Here is a 24,494-nt window from a genome sequence, read left to right on the forward strand (position 1 = left end):
ACATGCTGCGTGCGTGCGTGCGTGTATGTGTGTGTCTCGAAATGACTCTTTCTCTCTTCATAATCTTCATCATGGGTGACAGGTGTAGGCTTATTTTTATGTAACCAACATTTCTATAACCTGCTAAGCCTGAAGGCATTTTTCCCACCAATTCTTTTTCCAGTGTGCAAAATTAATTTACATTAACTCAGATGAAGATATCTGAAGGTAGAAACAGATGCATTCAATTGTTATTATTATTATTATTATTCTTATAATTATTATAGCATCTAACCAAATTTATTATACTCAAAAAGTCGCTTGTTTAAGGTATGAATTGGTGAGTCATCTCTGTGAAATTTCATTCTTGACCTGTGTGACAGTCAGGCACACGGGAGATACCTCCTTCTTCCACATGTTGCTGTGTGCGCTTCATGTTTAGGCTGCTCTCACACATCCTGTGGACAGAGGCACTATTGAATTCCTCGCAGTCTTTGAGGACGTGACAAATATGGAAACAAGCCAAGACTCGTCAGCAAGGAGGACATATCTCAGAGACTGAGTCCGTTGCTACGCATGAATCTGACATGTTCACACTTGAAAAAAAAAAAGAAAAAAGTGTGAAGTGGTGGAGGAAGTATTCAGACCCTTTGCTTAACTAAAAGTAGTAATACCACACTGAAAGTGCTACAAGTAATAATATTATCAGAAAAATGTACTTAAATTATCAAAAGTAAAAATAATCATTGTGCAGTAAAATGGTCTCTCTAAGTCTTTTACCATTATATTTAATGTTTTAGGATTACTATTACTGCTGCATTAATGTAATTTTACTGCTGTAGAAGTTTATGGTTGAGCTAATTTAATGCATGAAGACTAATAATCAGTAAAGTAACCAGTACATAAAGTTGTCAGACACATGTAGAGATGTAAAAAAAAAAGTATTATATTTTCCTCTGTGCAGTGGAATAGGAGTTAAGGTTAAAGTTGCATAAAATGGAAATACTCAAGTGCCTCACAATTGTACTTTAAATGCACCTCCATTCCACCACCGACAGATACACACTATTCTCTGTGTTGCCCCCCCCCCCTTGTCTCTTAACCATCTCTGACAGTCTGTCAAGAAGAGGAATTGTCCAGTGAACACACCTGGTGTCAAACAGGGATCACGGGCACTTCATACTGGTTGTGTCACACCCACAATGGATTAAAAAAAAAATAATAATAATCTTGTTTGAAAATGTACATTCTCAACTAAGTAAAACATTTGTATCCAATGTGTCAGTTTCTATTGAAAGGTCAGATAGCCACTCACACCCTGGAGAGGTGAGGTTTGTTCTTAACTGCATGATGGAATTGAGTGACTATTAACCCCTCCCCTGGAAATAAACCCTGAGTTTGTGAGACCATACACCTTTCGGAGGCAGTTTGAACTGCCCTGAACTGTAGTAAAGAATAAAATGTGACCACCTCTACTTTATGAGGGGGTACTGTGGATTTAACAAAATCTTCCAAACACAGTGGTGTGTAGGACATATGGGGTCCTTTTCTTTGAGCTGAATAAATCTGGACTTGCAACCTACAATGAGTTCAACTTTATTTTATTGTTTCTATACACGTTAAAGTTGTCAGCTATAAGTCTGTGTTGTGTATACTGTAGCTTCTATGTTTTGACAGTGTAACTGACAATCTCATGATGGAATTTAGCCAACACACAGAGACGTCCCAGTGACACACTGGATACAGTAGTTAGTTCCATTTTGAAAGTTTGAAAGTTCTTTAAAGTTGAAAGTTCTCAATGTCTCTCCTCACCAATAGCCGTTAAACACAACTTCCAACAATTTTAGCATCAAGTGGATTCTGTGAGTTTTATTTCTTTCTTTTTAAAAAGAGTGGTGGTGGATATTTGGTGGATATTTTCCCCATTGTCCTGACAGGAGAATGAAGGTTATTATGCTGCTGTGGTCTGGATGAACTGCGAAGACATGACCCAATCCAGCAAGTAACAAAAACCTTACTTGTCTGTAATTTGTCCCTTGAAATAACAAATTTAAGAGGAATGACACCCGGCTGCTGTTACACACACACATTCACATTCTCTGTCATACTATTCAGACTTGGACAAATTAGCTCATCCTTGCTAAACTGAACAGACGCTATTTATTTTGAAAGGGAGCAGACGGGGATCATGATGGAATGTTTTTGATGACAGCAGTTCTGTCAGAATCTTTTTCATTTCATTTCTAGGTGTCTGAAGTACTTGACTGAGTACTTCGAGCCCATCAGTGTTCAGAGTATTAGGGGAGGCCAACATACATTATGACATTTCAATACTACATCATTCTATTGTTCAGTTGTCATCTGTGGCAACTATTCAGTCTTTATTTAAAGCAGCAGATCAGTATTTTGGGAAATGCACTTGTTCCCTTTCTTGCCAAGCATTACTATCTAAAGAGCATTCTGTCCAAAGGTTCCGTCCAAAATCTGCCAACCAGCACCTCAAAAGCTCAATAACCAACAAAATAGATTTTGTTTCTTTGATCGATACAAAATACTAAGTGAAAAAAAGTCCTACACATCTTTGAGGCCTCCATCCATCAGTGTTGACCTTGGTTTGGTACATCCTACAGTCTGCTCTTCTGGGACAGCGTCTCTTGTGACTGAGGTGTTCAGAATGAGAGTCTCTGCTGCAGAAGACACATCTGAGTGTTGTTCTGGGTCTTCCTGTATTGTGCCACTGTTTTCTTCAGGCCTTCTTTTTAGCTGCAGCGTCTGTCAGTTCCTGTTTGCCTATCTTGAGGTGTTGGTGCAGGATGCTTCTCCACCTCATGTGGCCATCTGCAAATGTGTCCAAGGACTTGTCCATGTCCCCTTTTAGTTCCAAGTTCTCCATAGGCGAGGTGTCCAGATGAACAAGCTTGCTAAGCCAATGCAGCCTGCACTGTCTGAGCAGAGTATACATGGTGCGGATGCCAGCATGGGTTAGAATCTCTGTGTTGATCACTTTGTGTTGCCAGGGTATGCCCAGGGTACAGCAGAGACTTTTTAGACTGAAGGAGTTGAGTCTTCTCTCTTGACTAGCAAAGGTCGTCCAAGTCTTGCCTGTTTACTGGCCTGTTCCAAGTCCATGGAGTTATTGTTGTTTTGGAACCTTGCTTGTTTTTATTTGTTTTTTGGTGATGTGTTTCTGTGACAATTTTATTTTGGTTTTCATTGCAGGTTACTGCTATTTATTGTTTCATGTGTTGAGTCATTTCCCTCTGTTCCCTGTCTTGGTGAGGTGGCATTTCTTTGGTGATAGCCTGATCCTGCAGCACACCAAGGAGTGGACTGATTTTCAGTCTGTGCTGTGTTGAGAACATATGACAAGCACGTTCCTGAGGGATGATCAGGATGAGGATCAGGTTCAGCTGGTTCCAGTGCTTTGAGTGTTGTTGTCTCCTTGAACTGTGGCTTGGTCTGGAAGGATAAGTTGGTGATACATAGGTGGTGATATGCACAGAACTCAAGCAGTCGCTGTCCATTCTCATTAATTTTGCCCATGTACAGTTTTAGGTAGGGTGGCCATGAGTTTTTTTTGCACCTACTCTGTCATTGAAGTCACCAGGTGAAGAACTTGTTCCTTGTTTGGAATGTCCCTGATGGTGAATGTGAGCTCCTCATAGAATCCTTTACCACTGGGCTGGAGAACAGTGTGAGGCTGTTGGCACCATCTTAAGCAAGGTGTTTCTCACCACAAAGCCTAGTTTGTGCTCCCTGGGCTCATTTGAGTTCTTTTCCTGCCAGAAGAATATGAAGTTGTTCTCTGTCAGTGAGAAGGAATCCACCAAGTGTGTTCCCAGAAGGTTGGCTATTTTACCCTTGAGTCTCAAGAGCTCTTTGTTTATGACGGCTGTTTTCCTGGTGTCAGTGATGTCTTGAAGGTTTTCGGAAAGGCCAATATCCAGCACCCCAGTTTGAGAGCGGGTCTCTTTTATTGCCTGGGGCTATGTCCTTATTCTGCTTGTCAGATGTCTCCCAATCCTCATCCACCCAAAGAAGAAGGCAGAACATGGCAGGACAGCACCTTACTGACTGTGCAATGCACATCTTAAGACAGGAGATAGCTGTCCAATGAGATACAATGATACACTCAACCGTCAGAAGCAACTCCTGATGCCACGCTCTACACCAGTTGACCAGTGACTTATAATGGTATCTGTTGGTCCCAGTGTCATGTTGATGTCGTAGGCAAAGCTGCAGCGTCCTGGATAATTTGCGAAACTTTTTCCAGGGTGAAGAAATTCATAAAGTCTGTTAGCAGTGTGAACGTGCAGACAGGGAAAACCTAGTTTTAGGCTTGCAATGAGGAGTGTGCACCATTATGTCCTTAGTTTTTAATGAAATGATTTTACGCAATAGTGGACGTAGCCAAAATAGTGGCGCTAACCTTGCTAACATAACTTTTTACATGTTTGCACATGTACAGTTTTTCGTCCATTAATATTGAGGAACAGAGGTATCAGAATGTGCTACAGAGGTCACTGCGACATCATCCAAGAGTCTGATGAAACAGACCATGACTGCCAACTCGTCACACGTGGTCAGGATCCCATGACATCACTTTAGTGTCATTTTCCAAAGTGCAGGGATGTGTAGTGAGCTCAACAATAACAAACAGACTCCATAGCCTAGCAACACCTGGTTGGACTTTCAAAATTAAGCTTGCTGAGAACTATAATAAACACATGATTAATGTTGTGAAATGGTCATACTCCATATGTTACAAAAGAAATCAAACTTTACTTTTGGTTTCACACAAGACACAACCCCAGTGTCCTGGGTGAAGGTCCTGGGCTTGACGTATCCAACCACCCCATCCTCCTTCATTGGTGGACTTCTTGCACTATATACTGTCACTTCATGTGGAACGAGAACTGGCTCACTACAGAAGTCTATTGAACAAGTAGATAAATGACACTAAAGGGGTACCCAGTGCTTTAAAAAGTGATGCTAACGGGTCCTGACCAAGTATCTGTATATGACAAGTTTTGAGAAAGACTGAGGTTGATATTGCCGGTTTCTGCCCACTAGTTGCAGGTAACCTTCCGCTAATAGTGTATTTTCAAGCTTCTTGGCCAACATGGCTTCAAGGTTAGGCTTATATTGCCAAAAATCATTGCCAAAACAAATCTGCACTTTGTCACCAACATGTGTTTAGAATCAGTGTAAACTGGTATGTATATTTGTTGGATGTGAGAAAAGGTAGAAGTGTAATGTTGATAAACCAATAGAGGGTAGACAGATTGTATTGATGTGATTTGTTGACATGCTTTTTCTTCAGCACGTAATATTTATATGACGCACATTGGCATTGACAGTGTGCTCTGTGTGTCCAGGTCACTGTTAATGGCTGTTAACGGTTTTGTTCACATTAATCCAAACACATATTTTCTAATCTGATGAAGCTGATACATAAAAGTCTTTTTGGCTAATGAAGAAATGTTTTCTTTCTTTGAGATCATTAAATATTCCAGTAAAGTAGTGACGCAACAAAGATAAGTAGATAAGAAAAGTCTGTTCATATTTGATGCATACAAAGACCTAAATTTAAAGATTTGGCATGGCATAAAACAGTTTTTGAATGTTTATCGTAGTAATTTAAAGAAAGCTTAAAGTTGACTCTTTAAAATCTACTTCAATGACATGCACCAGTCAAGTATGAAAAGGTTCATGTAAATGTATGTATTCAAAGGTGTTCATTTCTAATGAAATGTTCGGGAGGTGGGCTGCACGGTGGCGCAGCAGGTAGTGCGTGTGCCTCACAGCAACAAGGTTGCTGGCTCGATTCCCGGGTCGGGCCTTTCTGTGTGAAGTTTGCATATTCTTCCCGTGCATGCGTGGGTTCTCTCCGGGTACTCCCGCCTCCTCCCACAGACCAAAAACATGATCATTAGGTTAATTGGTGACCCTGCAATCAACTGGCGACCGGTCCAGGGTGTACCCCACCTCTCGCCCGTTGATGGCTGGGATAGGCTCCAGCACACCCCGAAAGGGATACGTGGTATAGAAAATGGATAGAAGATGGATGTTCTGGAGGTCTACAGAGACCCCTGATGGCAAATAACCTAATTTACCTCATTTTAATATCAGGAGATATTATTTGCAAATTGTTGTAAAAGCTGTTGCAAATATTGTTTAGATAATGAAATAATTACACTGAAATGCTTCCAAAATAGATATAATATATGACTGACTTTCTTAAATCATCTATCCACCCTGATTTCATGTACTTGTTGTTATGGCTGTGTTTTTTTGTGTTGTTTGTTCGTTTTTTTGTTCTGCCTGTGCTTTCCTCCCTCCTCCTTTTCCCTCTCTCATTCTCCCTCTCAGCAGTCTAGAGTGTGGCAGGGGGAGGGGCTGATCCTCTGTCTGCACCGCTGAGACACACCTGAGTCGCATCAGCCCTCATCAGCGTACGGCTTCTTAAGCCGGCTCCTCACTCACTTCGGTGCCAGATGATTCGTTCGTTCAGGTTCCTTGTGTCGCGTCATGCTTTGATCCCTCGTCTCCTGCCACGAGTTCAAGCCTTCACGACCTTCGTATAATCTTCGTATAGTCTTTTATCCCCTCTGCCATTCGTCTTTTAAATTCTTTATAAGGTCTTCTCTTATTCCTTTTTCCTTTACTATGTTATTCTTACATAAGGAATATTTGACTTGATTTTATTGATTACTGACCCTCCCATTGTTGATTCCACTGTATTCCTTGGTATTCTATTTGAATTGTTGTTTTTTTTTGTTTTTTTTGCCCCTTTTACCCCCTTTTACCTGTCCTTGTGTGCACTTGTATTCTGTATCGTTGCAAGCTGTTCATAACAAGTTGTCTGGAACTGTAATCTAGCTTTTTGTATTTTCTAGTGTCCTCCCTTTGAAGGTGATTTGTTGTTACTTCTCTCGAGTAGTGTTATTCCCCTTTGGAGTGATTTTTTGTTGTTACTTTGTTTAGTAATAATAATAATCATAACTTTATTTATATAGCACCTTTTAAAAACAAGGTTTACAAAGTGCTTTACAGAGCAGAGGGCCCAACAGAGGGCTAGTGAATTGGCTGAACATTTTTCGATCAGGAGCAAATAAAATCAAAATGATGAAGGAGAATCAGAAGGTCAATAAAATTATAATAAAATAAAATAAAGTAAAATACAGTAAAATGAAGAGCTAACATTCTAAAAAGGCCAGTCTGTAAAAATGAGTTTTAAGGAGTGATTTAAAAGAGTCCACTGAAACTGCAAGCCTTATCTCCTCAGGCAGGTCATTCCAAAGTCGAGGGGCTCTGACAGAGAAGGCGCGGTCACGTCGTCTTGAGTCTCGACTTTGGAACAGCCAAGAGCGACTCACACGTGGATCTAAGGCCATGAGTTGGTTTGTATGACGTCAACAAATTGGCGATATAATTTGGGGCCAAGCCCTGATGAGCTTTAAAAGTGATCAGTAGAATCTTTAAGTCAAACCTAAAACACACAGGGAGCCTGTGGAGGGAAGCTAAAATCGGGGTAACGTGGTGATATCTATTAAATCCGGTGAGAAGCCTAGCTGCTGCCTTCTGGATCAGTTGGAGGCGAGAGAGTGTTTTGTTGTTTAAGCCGGAGAAGAGTGAGTTGCAGTAGTCCAGTCTTGAGAAAATGAAGGAGTGTATTATTTTATTCCAGGTTGGTGTGTGAGAGCATGGGTTTGATTTTGAAGATGGTGCGTAATTGAAAGAAGCAGGACTGGACAAGTTTATTAATGTTGGGTTGGAAGGTGAGAGCTGAGTCAAATATAATCCCTACATTTCTGGCAGTGGGCTGGATGTATGTGGACAGTGGGCCCAGGGTGTTTTCTGTGGGAAAGGTGGAATGTGGGGGAGTGAACAATAAAATTTCTATTTTTGATTCATTGAGCTGAAGAAAGTTTTGGAACATCCAACATTTTAAATCAGTGAAACAGCTGAACACAGCAGCTAGGCTTGCAGGGTCATCATCAGGTCTCAATGGAAGGTTTATCTGTGCACCTTTCCCCTTTGTGGTAATTTTGTTTTCCTCTCATTTTTACACTGCTCTAGTGCTTTTTCCCCTTGTGAAGTTTTTTGTTGTATTGTTTGCTACTTTGATTTTGTCAATTAAATCTGTTCACAGGTCTCTGCATTCTGGGTCCTGGCCTTCTTTTGTCTCGCATCCACAACACTTGGACTTGTCAAGAAAACATAGACATTGGTCATTTTATACACATTTTGACCGTCTCGAGATTTATATGGGGCTTATTTGATATTCACTGCCTCCAATGAAAATAAGTCTTTTTACCTTCTTACTGCCTTTCTCTTCACCAGTCACCACCATTTAAATCTCTGCTATTTCATGCTGGCATGGCTCTTAAACTACCTTGATAAAACACTAGTGTACAGAGGTGATGGAGAAGTATCTTGCACACCAGTATGTTTGAAAGTCACTGCTTATTGTTCCATTTCCAAAATTTAACAGTGCAAACATTATTTCATAACATAACCTCAAGGTGACGTTTGAGCTGGGAAACATTATCAGCTTTTTCAAACTAAGATTAACAAAGTTCCCTCCATTATGTAAACATGTGACTTGAATATAACACTGAGACTGTGAGCTTGCAGTCACCTATCCAGCAGCCATGATGATGGTACCTGCTCTGCTCTCTGCAGCACTGCTGCTTCTGCTTCCTGGGACTCTGACTGCAGGTAAGCTTCAGAATAATTCCTGACACTTAATTTCAAATGATTTCTTGTTACTGGATTAACAAAAAAACAAACAAACAAAAAAAACCTCTTTTTTGTCTTCTGTAATTCAGAAACTAAATCAGTTGCCATTGTTGTGGAGGTGAAAAACAGCTTGCTAGACACCCCTCCTATGACCTTCACCACTCGTGTGGTTTACAGAGGGATCCTGTTGGGTGCAATGAAGAGACTCATGGCCTCCAATTCAAAGTTTAGGTAAGATCATATCATCAGTTGCAGTTTGCAACTTCAAACTGAACTGCAACCAAATACTGAGCCAGTATAATGAAAGTAATAAAGTTCCTTTTCTGTAATATCTTTAAAGCTGTTACCGACATCACCGATCCGCTGAACACTGATCAGAGCTGGACATTGAGTGGAGGATTGAGGACAGTTTTTAAGACTGAGCATAATCATTATATAATTATGGCAACACCATTTCACTCACATGAGCTACATATAAGACAGAAAAACAGATGATTCTGATGAGAACAGAATAGATTGATAACCACCAGCTGCTGCACACACCTCACTCAACAGAGCTTGCATCGAGTTGAAGTTAGTTTGAAGTTTGTATTGACCAGCTGCACTTATTATTTATTACTATGTAGTAGTTCTGACACTTTCTTCATCAATTATAGATATGTGGAGATAAGAAGCAGTTTTGTGGCTCTTTTCTTCCCACCTCGTCCCCTAACTTGTTCATTAGTTCCTTCTGTTTGGTCCTGCAGGTTCACCTACTCAGATGATGAAAACTATGGCCCGTACCTGGAAAGTGTGAACGGTTTGGCTGGAAATGATAAATACCATACATACTGGGAGCTGCTGGTCGAGACTCCAGACGGCAAAACCATAAGACCTGATGTTGGTAAGTCCACTATGAAATTGTCTGTATATGTTTCCTAATTGCTGTAATTTTACAGTAAATCAGATATTATAATACATTGTATGAATCTTGTTTCCAGGTATTGGATGTTACATTCCCAGTGCAAATGAGAAAATCATTCTGAATTTTACAAGATGGTGAAAATTCAGCAACTGCAATACGTCAACATCAGATCAGAGCCAGCGTTAGAATTGATTGTATGACAATGTGCTGTATTTCAAGTGCACAATCAAATGATATGCATCTGTGCTGAAAGTTGAGTATTGATTTTAGAATATTGATTGCATTGATTGCAAAGACAGATTAAAGAAGTGGAGGGAATAAACACTAACAAGGAAACAGTTGATGCTTTTTTGGTGTTTTCAGTGTTCAATGTCCTGTGTGTTTCGTGGGCCTATGTGGTCAGACAGAAGGTCAATCAACTTATTAAATGTCACTTTTTCAATGCTGTGAACACCACATAGGAAATCCCATTCACCTCTGTTGTGGTTTGGAGGTGGAAATGTCAAAGACAAATGTCTAAAAAAATGGATAGAAGAATAAAATCTATCCATATGGCTAGATATATAGCAATAGAGCTAGGAAACAAAAATATGATCTCTTTTTGTAGGTAATTTGGTTAGAGTGACCTTTTAAAAATGGAAATGCTCCACAGAATCCATACTGTCTTCAAAGGGTCACAAAGTGTGTGTTGATTTGTGTCAGTTTGTTCATAATGAAACCAAAATGTTTCACTTGGATTTAAGGGAACTTACCAGTGGTTTTGCATGTTTATCTGACTACATTTTCAATTTCATTATTAAGTCATTTCTAAAAGTGTGCAGCCATGTTTAAGCTTTTAAAATATTTCGCAGAATTGTCTTCATGTGATACATCTACCTTAAAATTCTGTGCTTCACCCACGAAAACACACATCCACATTACATACTCACATTAATTGTGATTTAACTTGAACAATAGTCTGTTTTACTCAGACTAATTACTGCCATTCCTTCCATGAAGTACCAGTTCTGACTGGACACACTCCTCTGTGAAGCACACTGTATTTCTGGCCAAAACATACTAGCAAGGAAAGATGAACAACTTTGTCAACTTTACTGTATTTGTACCTGCCAGAGAGTGCTGAAGTGCAGGTTCATCCACTTTATTGCTGCCTTGTTCCAACTCCTCCAACAGTGGTTCCATAGTGTCCCATTCATGGCAGCAAAAACACTCACTGGATTGCAATGTGGGCCAAACCCAGTCCTCACTCTGACCCAGCCTGTGGTTTGTAGAAAAAAATATTTGAATTAATTTGTTTTGGGGAAGGAGCGTTTCCTTATCAGAACTGAGGGTCTGAGGAGAGAGGGTGTTATGTACTGGAGAGTTTGTAAAGCACCTTAGGCAAATTGTAATTTGTGATTTTGGCCTATATAAGTAAAACTTGACTGATGCTGCCTTTAAATTGAATTTGGTTTTATGTTTTTGACATGGCTTTTTGTGTGTTTTGTGTTTTTTAATGCCATGCAAAAGGAACAGGAAACACTATGCCACAGATAAAACATTATTAAACATCATATCTTGAAAACTTTGAAACCATGACCATATTTTTATAGTTAGCTGGGTTTGAAAAGCTAATAGAATGCAAGGTGACATTAGGGATTTACAGTATAAATAGCTAAAATAATTTCAGGCAATGAGTCAAAGAGCCACATCATTTTGTAATTTTTCCTGTATACATCCAAGTACGAGAACTTTTCTGAGAACCAAAGGCATCTCCATGTACTACAAAACAACACCCTTAACTGTACTGAGCCTCTGTGTGGTGCACACACTGTGTTCTGTTTGAAGCTTGTAGAACTCATACTGTAAGAGGCTAAAAACACTGACATCCATATTATACTATAAAAAGCTGATGTCTCCATCCTTAGTTCTCCAAAGGTCCTGGCTTTGTGGGTACAATCTTTGAAGGGGACCACCTCTGATATGAGACTGAAGCTGTGTAATATGTGTGTTGATTGAACATGGCCGTGGATGCCACAGAAAAGTAATAAATTATGATAAATTCATATATAAACAATAAATATATTTTTAGTAAATGCAAAAATAAACGAGACTGTTTTCTTAAGATTGAACAAAAATGTCTCGTTTGCCATGATATTTCTGGAGCTGCTTCAACATCATCTGTTCTGAAAAAAAAATAAATACAAATAAAATAAAATAGAAACACATTAAAAAATCAAATGGAGTTGACTGACGTAGTACATCTCCTGTAACTTAACCACTTTGACAGAGTGACTTCACCACAGACTGAAAAGCTGCTCACCATGAAGTGTAGAATTAGAACACAACTAATTAGCAAAGAAGTGTAACATAGAATGCGGTTCCAAAAAGCTGGAATGCTGTGTAAGACAAAAACAGAATGCAATCATTTGCAAATGAGTGTTCCTGAGCCCATGTAGTAATATCCTCTATACAATCATGTGTTCATAAAGTGGTGAACCACCCTCCATCCTTGCTTGTGAATGACTGAGCCTTTCCAGGATGCCAGGATTTCCCAATCATGATACTACTGTATCACCTGTTAACAATCAACCTGTTTACCTGTGGAATATTCCAAGGATCAGAATTCAGAATAAGCATATATTTACAAAAATCAGTAAAGTTGATGTGGTCAAACATTAAATATATTGTTTTTGTACTATTTTCAATTGAGTATATTGAAACAAAAATCACAATGGCTCTTGGTTACACCTAATGTGTTTGCAGAAAGGATGGTTTTCAGTAAAACGATTAGGTATTAATAAGCTTACTTTTGTTACAGAAATTGTTGGTTTTGTTTAGCACTTCAGAAACATTTCAGGGAAGATTCATTATTTTTTAGTCATACTATATATATATAGTATGAATACATAATAAATAAATAAATAAATAAATAAATAAATAAATAAATAAATAAATAAATAAATAAATAAGACAAGTCTATTAATTAAACTGGCTCCTGACTCAGCTTTGGAAGCTCTACACTCACAAACCTGGCTTCAACCAAATTAAAGATGTCAGCCTCAGACTTGTATGTAATGTTTTAAATGTGTGTCTAGGCCTCATTCTGTACTGAGAATGTTATGAGCTGAAGATATTCTTCTTAATGTTTCTCAATCATTTACTGACTGTCTCAGGCCAGACCATATTCATTAACATAAGCAGCTTGTGACTGTGCTGTCAGCTGTTGTCATTATAAAATTAGCAGTCAGTATTGTTATTGCACCTTATTACCAGTTGTTGCTAATGTGATGACGTATTAAGACTGATTACTGTAGAGGTATCTGTACTGTACTGTAGATGTAACGTTGTTCGTCTCAAATGTTCTGTGTATTTACAGCACAATATACCACAAACATGACAGATATAAATACTTGTTAATATGAGGAATGCCATAATTCTCCACTGTATTTTTAAAGTGTTATACTTAAAACTCTTTCTTCCTCTATGCTATGGTCCATTCTTAACATGCTTAATTTCTCAACATTCATTCCTCTTGTATAAACATTCTACCTGTATGTATGTGTACATGTATGTTGTAGTTGTGTATCTGATGTTTATATTTTAACCTCAGGTGATGTGCACTCTAAAAAAACTTGCAAGTACAAGCTGATAAAGATGCTCCGCTGATCACTATCATGAACAAATTACATCTGTGTTGCCATCAGGGTGAACAAGTCACATACAATTACATTGTACAGTATATTCAATGACTCAAAACCAGGTCCATGTCTGGATATCTTTTCCCCACTCTATCTACTGCTATCTTTATGCACTTTTCTTGTGAGTGCATATATAATAAATGCCTGTTCGTAATGGCAGTTAGATTTTTTATTTCATTTTCTGAATGATAATTGTATATTCTCCTCCTTGAACTGCCACCTTATCGTGGTGGAGGAGTTTGAGTACCCGAATGATCCTAGAGGCTATGTTGTCCGGGGCTTAATGCCCCTGGTAGGGTCTCCCAAGGCAAACAGGTTCTAGGTGACGGGTCAGACTAAGAGCAGTTCAAGAAGCCCCTTATGAAAGAAATTAAAGCAAGGAAGCGTACGTCGCCCGGATTGGCGTCACCGGGGCCCCGCCCTGGAGCCAGGCCTGGGGTTGGGGCTCGCAGGCGAGCGCCTGGTGGCCGGGTCTTTGCCCACGGGACCCGGCCGAGCACAGCCCGAAGGAGCGACGTGGGCCCGCCTTCCCGTAGGCCCACCACCCGCAGGAAGGATCAGAAGGGGCCGGTGCTATGTGGAATGGGTAGCAGTCGTGGGCGGGGGCCCCGACGACCCAAATCCTGGACAACGACTCTGGCTATGGGGACATGGAATGTCACCTCACTGTGGGGGAAAGAGCCTGAGCTAGTGCGGGAGGTTGAGCGGTACCGGCTAGAGATAGTCGGGCTCACCTCCACGCACAGTCTGGGCTCGGGAACCCAACTCCTTGAGAGAGGCTGGACTCTCTTCTACTCTGGAGTTGCCCGCGGTGAGAGGCGGCGAGCTGGTGTGGGCTTGCTTATAGCCCCCCAGCTCAGCCGCCATGTGTTGGAGTTCTCCCCGCTGAGCGAGAGGGTCGCTTCCCTGCGCCTTCGGGTTGGGGATAGGTCTCTCACTATTGTTTCGGCCTACGGGCCGAACAGTAGCGTAGAGTACCCGGCCTTCTTGGAGTCCCTGGGAGGGGTACTGGAAAGTGCTCCAACCGGGGACTCCATTGTTCTGCTGGGAGACTTCAATGCTCACGTGGGCAGCAACAGTGACACCTGGAGGGGAGTGATTGGGAGGAACGGCCTCCCCGATCTGAACCCGAGTGGTGTTCTGTTATTGGATTTCTGTGCTAGTCACAGTTTGTCCATAACGAACACCATGTTCGAGCATAAGGGTGTCCATCAGTGCACGTGGCACCAGGACACCCTAGGCCGGAGGTCAATGATCGACTTTGTAGTCGTATCATCTGACCTTCGGCGGTATGTCTTGGACACTCGGGTAAAGAGAGGGGCTGAGCTGTCAACTGATCACCACCTGGTGGTGAGTTGGATTCGCTGGCAGGGGAAGAAGCGGGACAGACTTGGCAGACCCAAACGTACCGTGAGGGTCTGTTGGGAACGTCTGGCGGAACCCGCTGTCAGGGAAGTTTTCAACTCCCACCTCCGGGAGAGCTTCAACCAGATCCCGAGGGAGGTTGGAGACATTGAGTCCGAATGGACCATGTTCTCCACTTCCATTGTTGATGCAGCCGTCCATAGCTGTGGCCGTAAAGTCGGCGGTGCCTGTCGTGGCGGCAACCCCCGAACCCGGTGGTGGACACCGGAAGTAAGGGATGCCGTCAAGCTGAAGAAGGAGTCCTATCGGGCCTGGTTGGCTCATAGGACTCCTGAGGCAGCTGATGGGTACCGGCAGACCAAGCGTGCGGCAGCTCGGGCGGTTGTAGAAGCAAAAACTCGGGTCTGGGAGGAGTTCGGGGAGGCCATGGAGGAGGACTACCGGTTGGCCTCGAGGAAATTCTGGCAAACCGTTCGGCGCCTCAGGAGGGGGAAGCAGCTTTCTGTCAACACTGTTTACAGTGGAGGTGGGGAGCTGTTGACCTCGACTGGGGATATTGTCGGGCGGTGGAAGGAATACTTCGAGGATCTCCTCAATCCCTCTGTCATGTCTTCCGTAGAGGAAGCAGAGACTGGGGACTTGGAGGTCGATTCATTCATCACCGGGGCTGAAGTCACTGAGGCAGTTCGCAAGCTCCTCGGTGGCAAAGCGCCGGGGGTGGATGAGATCCGCCCTGAGTACCTCAAGTCTCTGGATGTTGTAGGACTGTCTTGGTTGACACGCCTCTGCAGCATCGCGTGGCAGACGGGGACAGTGCCTCTGGACTGGCAGACTGGGGTGGTGGTCCCTCTTTTTAAAAAGGGGGACCGGAGGGTGTGTTCCAACTATCGGGGGATCACACTCCTCAGCCTCCCTGGTAAAGTCTATTCCAGGGTACTGGAGAGGAGAATCCGGCCGATAGTCGAACCCCGGATTCAAGAGGAACAATGCGGTTTTCGTCCTGGCCGTGGAACACTGGACCAGCTCTATACCCTCCGCAGGGTGCTTGAGGGTTCATGGGAGTTTGCCCAAACAGTCCACATGTGCTTCGTGGACTTGGAGAAGGCATTCGACCGTGTCCCTCGCGTCATTCTGTGGGAGGTGCTCCGGGAGTATGGGGTTGGAGGCCCTCTGTTGAGGGCTGTACAGTCCCTGTACAACCGGAGCAGGAGCTTGGTCCGCATTGCCGGCAGTAAGTCGGACCTGTTCCCAGTGCATGTTGGACTCCGGCAGGGCTGCCCTATGTCACCGGTTCTGTTCATCATTTTTATGGACAGGATTTCTAGGCGCAGCCAGGGGCCGGAGGGGGTTCGGTTCGGGGGCCGGCAGATTTCGTCTCTGCTTTTCGCGGATGATGTTGTCTTGTTGGCTTCCTCGGGCCAGGACCTTCAGCATGCGCTGGGGCGGTTCGCAGCCGAGTGTGAAGCAGCTGGGATGAGAGTTAGCACCTCCAAGTCCGAGGCCATGGTTCTCGACCGGAAAAAGGTGGCTTGCTCCCTTCAGGTTGGAGGAGAGTTCCTGCCTCAAGTGGAGGAGTTTAAGTATCTTGGGATCCTGTTCACGAGTGAGGGAAGGATGGAACGTGAGATTGACAGGCGGATCGGTGCAGCGGCTGCAGTAATGCGGTCGCTGTATCGGTCTGTCGTGGTAAAGAAGGAGCTGAGCCGAAAGGCGAAGCTCTCGATTTACCGGTCAATCTACGTTCCTACCCTCACCTATGGTCATGAACTTTGGGTCATGACCGAAAGAACGAGGTCCCGGATACAAGCGGCTGAAATGAGTTTCCTCCGCAGGGTGGCGGAGCGCTCCCTTAGAGATAGGGTGAGGAGCTCTGTCACCCGGGAGGAGCTCAGAGTAGAGTCGCTGCTCCTCCGCATCGAGAGGAGTCAGCTGAGGTGGCTCGGGCATCTCTATCGGATGCCCCCTGGACGCCTCCCTAGGGAGGTGTTCCAGGCATGTCCCACCGGGAGGAGGCCCCGGGGAAGACCCAGGACACGCTGGGGTGACTACGTCACTCGGCTGGCCTGGGAACGCCTCGGGATCCCCCCGGAAGAGTTGGAGGAAGTGTCCGGGGAGAGGGAAGTCTGGGCGTCCCTGCTCAGACTGCTCCCCCCGCAACCCGGCCCCGGATAAGCGGAAGATAATGGATGGATGGATGGATAATTGTATATTCTAATGATATATTCAATTTAAACATACAAAACAAAACTAGTGTTTTGTGTTTGCAATTAGCAGGTAGGTTTTCATCCAAAGTTCAACACATTTTGAGAAATTACTGCATGTTTCCATCCACTACTCTTATGTGATTATCAGGAGTTGGTTCATTGAGACAAACATGTGTTTGTGCAGTGTCTCAGAAGAAGAAGAAGCATTAAGATGTAATTAAATGAACGCCAGACAAACCTCAAACTGTGAAAAACAATGTTGAAAACACAATGGAAATAAGGTATTTATGAAAATGTATAATGAAACAGCTGGATGGAAATCCATCTAGCAAGAGGGACAGAGGAGAAGGAGAAAAGTGAGACGAGTTGTTAAACATCAGTTCAATTCAATTTTATTTGTATAGCGCCAAATCACAACAGAAGTTGTCTCAGGACACTTTCCATCTACAAAGAAACCAACAATTCCCCCATGAGCAAGCACTTGGCGACAGTGGCGAGGAAAAACTTCCTTTTAACAGGCAGAAACCTCCAGCAGAACCAGACTCTGGGTGGGCGGCCATCTGCCTCGACCGGTTGGGTGAGAGAGGAAGAGCAAGAGAGGGAGAGTGAGACAGACAGACAGACAGACAGACAGACAGACAGACAGACAGACAGAAATGCAGTCAGAGAGAGAGAGAGACAGAGAGACAGAGAGACAGAGAGACAGACATGCAATCACAGTAACAGTGACAGTGGATGTAATAATAGCAGTAGCAGTTGCAGTGGATGTCAGGCAGGAGACGCAGCTGCAATCCACAATCCAGATTCAGCCACTGTTCATGGGAACCTGCAAGACAACAAAGCACAGAGACTCCAGGGAAGGAGCTAAGTTAGTAACACGCCGTGGTAGGACATGAGAGCGTGCGGATGGAGAGGGACAGAAGGACAGAGGAGCTCGGTGTATCTTTGGATGTCCCTCGACAGTCTAATCCTATAGCAGCATAACTAGGGGCTGGTCCAGGACAAGCCTGAGCCAGCCCTAACTATAAGCTTTATCAAAAAGGAAAGTTTTAAGCCTACTCTTAAATGTAGAGACAGTGTCTGCCTCCCAGACAAAGACTGGAAGATGGTTCCACAGGAGAGGAGCTTGATAGCTAAATGCTCTGACTCCTGTTCTGCTTTTTGAGACTTTAGGACCCATAAGTAGACCTGCATTCTGGGAACGCAGTGTTCGAGTAGGGCAATAAGGTACTATGAGCTCTTTAAGATAAGAAGGTGCCTGGCCATTTATGGCTTTGTAAGTAAGGAGGAGAATTTTAAACTCTATTCTAAACTTTACAGGGAGCCAGTGCAGAGTGGCTAATATTGGAGAAATATGATCTCGCTTCCTGGTTTTTGTCAGAACACGTGCTGCAGCATTCTGGATCAACTGGAGAATATTCAGCAACGAATTTGGGCAGCCTGATACAGTAGTAAGGAATTGCAATAATCCAGCCTGGAAGTTACGAATGCATGGACTAGTTTTTCTGCATCATTTTGAGACAAAATATGCCTGATTTTTGCGATATTACGTAGGTGAAAAAAGGCAGTCCTTGAAATTTGTTTTACATGGGAGTGAAAGGACATGTCTTGGTCAAAGATAACTCCCAGATTCTTTACAGTGGTGCTGGAGGCCAGCGCAATGCCATCCATAACTGCTATGTCATCAGAAAGTGACCTTCTAAGATGTTTAGGGCCTACTACTATAACTTCAGTTTTGTCCGAGTTTAGCATCAGAAAGTTGCAGGTCATCCAGGTCTTTATGTCATGAAGACATGCTTGTAGTCTAGTTAACTGACTGGTTTCTTCCAGTTTCATTGATAAATATAGCTGGGTATCATCTGCATAGCAATGAAAATTTATTGAGTGCTTCCTGATAATCTTACCTAAAGGAAGCATATATAAGGTGAATAGAATTGGTCCAAGCACAGAACCCTGCGGAACTCCATAGCTGACTTTAGTGAGCACAGAGGAGTCGTCATTAACGCGTACAAACTGAGAGCGATCTGACAAGTAGGATTTAAACCAGCTTAGCGCAGTTCCCTTAATGCCAATGAAATGTTCCAGTGTCTGCAATAGGATGCCATGGTCAATGGTGCCAAATGCAGCACTAAGACCCAATAAGACTAGTACAGAGACAAATCCTTTATCAGATGCAATTAGAAGGTCATTTGTAACTTTAACCAGTGCTGTCTCTGTGCTATGATGCACTCTAAATCCTGACTGGAAATCCTCGAATAAACTATTATTGTTTAGAAAGTCGCACAGCTGATTGGCAACTGCTTTCTCAAGAGTTTTTGAGAGAAAGGGAAGGTTGGATATCGGTCTATAGTTGGCTACAACCCCTGGATCAAGAGTAGGCTTTTTCAGTAGCGGTTTTATCACAGCTACTTTAAAGGACTGTGGTACGTAGCCTGTTGATAAAGACAGATTGATCATGTCTAATACTGAAGAGTCAATTAGAGGTAATACTTCTTTAAACAGCTTAGTCGGGATAGGATCTAAAATACAGGTAGATGATTTTGATGATGAAATTATTGAAATTAGTTGGTGAAGGTCAACAGGAGTAAAACAGTCTAAAACTGCGACAGACTGGGTAACAGTTTCTACGGTTTCTGTGTTTGAAGACAAAACAGTACCTGTTAACGGCAGGAGTCGATGAATTCTGTCTCTAATAGTTAGAATTTTATCATTAAAGAAGCTCATGAAGTCATTACTGTTCAGAGCTAAAGGAATACATGGTTCAATAGAATTATGGCTCTCTGTCAGCCTGGCTACAGTGCTGAAGAGAAACCTGGGATTGTTCTTATTTTCCTCTATTAGTGCAGAGTAATAGGCTGCCCTGGCACTGCGGAGGGCTTTCCTGTATATTTTAAGACTGTCTTGCCAGGCGGACTGAAATTCTTCCAAATTGGTAGAACAACCATTTCCTTTCTATTTTCCGTGAAGTTTGCTTTAATTTGTGGGTTTGAGGAGTATACCATGGAGCTAACCTCCTCTGTTTAATTTTGTAGGGGAGCAACAGAGTCAAGTGTCATACGCAATGAACCTGTAGCACGATCAACCAGGTAGTCAATCTGGGAGGGACTAAGGTTAGCATAAGATTCCTCTGTTGTATTGAGACATGGCATTGAATTAAATGCTGATGGGATCATATCCTTAAATTTAGCTACAGCACTATCAGACAGGAGTCTGGTATAAGAATTTTTGCCTACTGGCTGGTAGTCTGGTAATATGAATTTGAAAGTTATTAAATGATGGTCTGATAAAAGAGGATTCTGTGAGGAGACTATTAAGTCTTCGATTTCAATGCCATATGTCAGAACAAGGTCGAGGGTGTGGTTAAAACAGTGAGTCGGTTCATGTACATTCTGGTGGAAGCCAACTGAGTCTAATACTGAGATAAACGCAGTGCTAAGGCTGCCATTATCAACATCGACATGTACATTAAAGTCACCTACAATAATTACTTTATCTGCTTCAAGGTCTAAACTTGATAGAAACTCCAAGAACTCAGCTATAAATTCGGAGTAAGGACCAGGAGAGCGGTATACTACAACAAATAAAAGTGGCTGCTGTCACACTGCGGTGAGGTCGTCCTGTCTTGGGTTATTGTCTTGTCATTTCCTGTTTTATTTTGAAAGTCTAACTCTCCTCTCGTTTCAGATCACTTGCCCTTCCTCTTGTGTCACCTGTTCGTCATCCCTGATTCCTGATTGTGTCCACCTGTTCCCCATTACCCTCATGTGTTTAAATAGTCTGCGTCTCCCTTTGTCCTGTGCCGAAGTGTTTCGTCTTATGTCCGATCACCAAAGCCTGCATCATAGCTCACAGCCACAGTCTGTATTTGTAAGTCTTGTTTCCTCGTCAGAGTGATTTTTTGTTGTAACTTCTGTAGTTTAGTTTAGCATTTATAGTCTTTTGAGTAATTTGCTTTCTTGGTTTGCCTCCCTTTGGAGTGATTTTCAGTTCATATAGTTCATAGTTGAAGTGAGTCTAGCCTCCATCTTTTAGGAGAGTTTTTTGTTTCTGTCCTGTTCTTTCTGTTTCTTTGTTAGCTCTTTCTCCATTCGGAGAGACTTTAGTTTAAAGTTTTGTAGCCTCTTGATTTTCCTCTCTGTGAGTGATTTTGATTTTGATAATTTTTATAGATCCGTGATTGAGATATTTTCCTCCTTTGGAGTGTTTTTTTGTTTTCTCTAGAGTAGTTGAGTATTTTCATAGATCAGGTTTCATAGCCCCTTTGTTTGCTCTGCATAGAGGTTGTCTTGACTCAAATAAAGTCTGCTCACTGTCATTCTCTGCTCCTGAGTCCTGTTTTGAGTTCGGGCCTGACAGTACACTTCGGCCAGTATGGACTCAGCAGAGGCTGGCCGGTGGGCGGCCACGTTACAGGCTCAGGAAGCCCGCATCTCTCGTCAGGAGGAGTTCCAGACGGCGATGGTGGGTCAGCTTGGCCAGCTTTCGGCCCAGGTGAGGGAGCTGACGGACCACCTGCGGCAGACAGCCCCACCATCAGCGGCGCCGGAACCCCCAGCTCCTGCTGCGGCCGCGTCCCAGGGCGTGGCCGGGATGGGAATCAAGTTGGCTTCCCCGGAGCGATACTCGGGGGAACCAGGACAATGCAGGGCTTTCCTTATTGATTGTTCTATACATTTTGAACAGCTCCCGCACGCATTCATCACAGACAAGTCGAAAATTGCATTCATGATTTCCTACCTGACAGGGAGAGCCAAAGCTTGGGCCGCCGCTGAGTGGGCTCGAGACTCTCCGCTTTGCTCCTCTTTTACAGACTTCAAAACTGCTCTCATGATGACTTTCGATCCTGTGTCGACTGACAGGGAAAAGGCCAGGGAGTTGAGCAGAGTGACACAGGGCCGGGGCTCGGTGTGCGACTATGCTATTCGCTTTCGCACCCTGGCGGCGGAGAGTGGGTGGAATAACACCGCCCTGTACGATGTCTTCCTGAAGGGGCTGGCGACTCATATCCAGGAGCTGCTGTTGCCCCTGGATTTGCCTGCGGACCTGGATTCACTCATCTCGCTTGCCATCCGGACTGACAACCGGGTTCGTGAGCTCCGGCAACCGCGGAGCAGTGGTTCGAGGTCGGAGAGGGCTCCGTGTTTTCCTGCCCCGGGGGGGCAAGTTCTCCGTGATTCACCGCCTGAGCACCGTTTTCCCTCCTTCCCCACCAGGGAAGAGGAGCCCATGCAGCTTGGCAGGACACGGCTGACACCGGAGGAGCGACGACGACGCCAGCAGGAAGGCAGCTGCTTTTACTGCGGCAAATCTAATCACCTCGTCGCTACCTGTCCGGCCAAAAAGATCCAGGAGGTGAGTCAACCCCCAGCCACGGACCGCGCTCCGCGCAGCCTGACGCCTGTTAAGGTAACGCACCATGCCATCACTATGAACATTGAGGCACTCATAGACTCTGGGGCCGATGAGAGCTTAATTGACTGGGGGCTGGCGGAGACATTGGGGTTAAAATCGAACCCCCTGGCCAGCCCCATCAAAGCCAGGGCTCTCAACGGTAAAAAACTGTTTTTGATCACTCACGCCACTGAACCACTGGATCTGCAGATCCAGGGGCATTGGGAACTCCTGACCCTTTACTTAGTTACTTCACCCTCTCAGTCTCTGGTTTTAGGTTACCCTTGGTTATGTCAACACAACCCCCACGTGAACTGGGTAACAGGGGCTATTATGGGATGGGGGAAGGATTGTGTGGACCACCGCAAACCGGTTCCGGTCCAGGGGAATAACATGACTGCTATTAATCACTTCTCTGTCACCTCTGCCACAGACTCTGAAACCTCCGACCTGAGCTCCGTGCCTTCCTGCTACCACCACCTCCGAGAGGTTTTTAACAAAAGCAAGGCCTTGTCACTTCCCCCACACCGGCCCTACGACTGCGCCATAGACTTGATTCCTGGCTCCCCCATACCCAAGGGCCGGTTGTACTCCATCTCCGGGCCAGAGAAAGCAGCCATGAAAGATTACATAGAGTCATCATTGAGGGCGGGGCTTATTCGTCCTTCCTCGTCAGCAGCTGGGGCCGGATTCTTTTTTGTAGGGAAAAAGGACGGATCTCTCAGGCCCTGCATCGACTACAGCCCCCTAAACGCCATCACCGTCAAAAATCGCTATCCCCTGCCCCTGATGACGTCTGTTTTCGACCAGCTGCAGCAGGCTAAAGTATTTACCAAGCTAGATTTACGCAATGCCTATCATTTAATCAGGATCAGAGAGGGGGATGAATGGAAAACAGGATTTAATACTCCTAGCGGCCACTACGAGTACTTAGTCATGCCTTTCGGTCTCACTAATGCCCCAGCTGTATTCCAGACTATGATTAATGATGTGCTCCGGGATTTTTTAGACCGGTTTGTGTATGTGTATTTGGATGACATTCTCATTTACTCATCAGATCTAGAAACTCACAGAAACCATGTATCCCAGGTCCTCCAACGGTTGTTGGAGAATAAGCTCTATGTCAAAGCAGAAAAAAGTGAGTTTCATGCCGACACCGTCTCCTTCCTGGGCTTCATTGTAGCCCCTGGAAGGGTGCAGATGGATCCGGCTAAAGTGAGCGCTGTGGCCAAGTGGCCCACGCCTGATAGCCGCAAAAAAGTCCAGCAGTTCCTCGGCTTTGCTAACTTTTACAGGCGGTTTATCAGACACTTCAGTGCTATAGCGGCTCCGCTCCATGCACTCACCTCCACGAAGCAGCCATTCCTCTGGACTCCGGAGGCAGAGGCAGCCTTTCAGCACCTCAAGACCCGCTTCACCACGGCTCCCATTCTCACGATGCCTGATCCTCTGCGGCAGTTTGTGGTCGAGGTGGACGCCTCCAATGAAGGGGTTGGGGCAGTCCTGTCCCAGCGGTCGGAACAGGACGGGAAGGTGCATCCCTGCGCCTTCTTTTCGCGGCGCCTGTCCAGGGCGGAGCGGAACTATGACGTCGGCGACCGGGAGCTGCTGGCGGTCAAGCTGGCCTTGGAAGAGTGGAGACACTGGCTTGAGGGGGCGGAACATCCGTTTATTGTCTGGACCGACCATAAGAACTTGGAATACATACGTAAAGCCAAGAGACTGAATTCTCGCCAGGCCAGGTGGGGACTCTTTTTTAACCGCTTCTCCTTCTCTCTTTCTTACAGGCCGGGGTCCCAGAATGTCAAGCCCGATGCCCTGTCACGAATCTACGACCCCGAGCCTGTTGCCAAAGAACCAGAGCCAATCCTTCCACGGACCTGTGTGGTTGGAGCGGTGACTTGGCAGATAGAAAATGAGGTTAAGCATGCAAACGGTGAGAGCCTGCCACCTAGTGGGTGTCCCGAGAATCGATTGTTTGTCCCGGCTGAGCTGCGCCCACAGGTGATCCACTGGGCTCACACCTCGCTGCTTTCCTGTCATCCGGGGGTACGGCGCACCATGTATGCCATCTCCCGGAGGTTCTGGTGGTCATCCATGGAACGGGAGGTCCGGGAGTACGTCGAGGCTTGTTCGGTCTGTGCCAGAAATAAGACGTCCTCCAGGCCACGTATGGGACTTCTTCAGCCGCTGCCCATCCCCTCCAGACCATGGGCCGAAATCTCC

Source organism: Chaetodon trifascialis, chromosome 9 (assembly GCF_039877785.1).
Source record: "Chaetodon trifascialis isolate fChaTrf1 chromosome 9, fChaTrf1.hap1, whole genome shotgun sequence".
In the NCBI taxonomy this organism is placed as follows: domain Eukaryota; kingdom Metazoa; phylum Chordata; class Actinopteri; order Chaetodontiformes; family Chaetodontidae; genus Chaetodon; species Chaetodon trifascialis.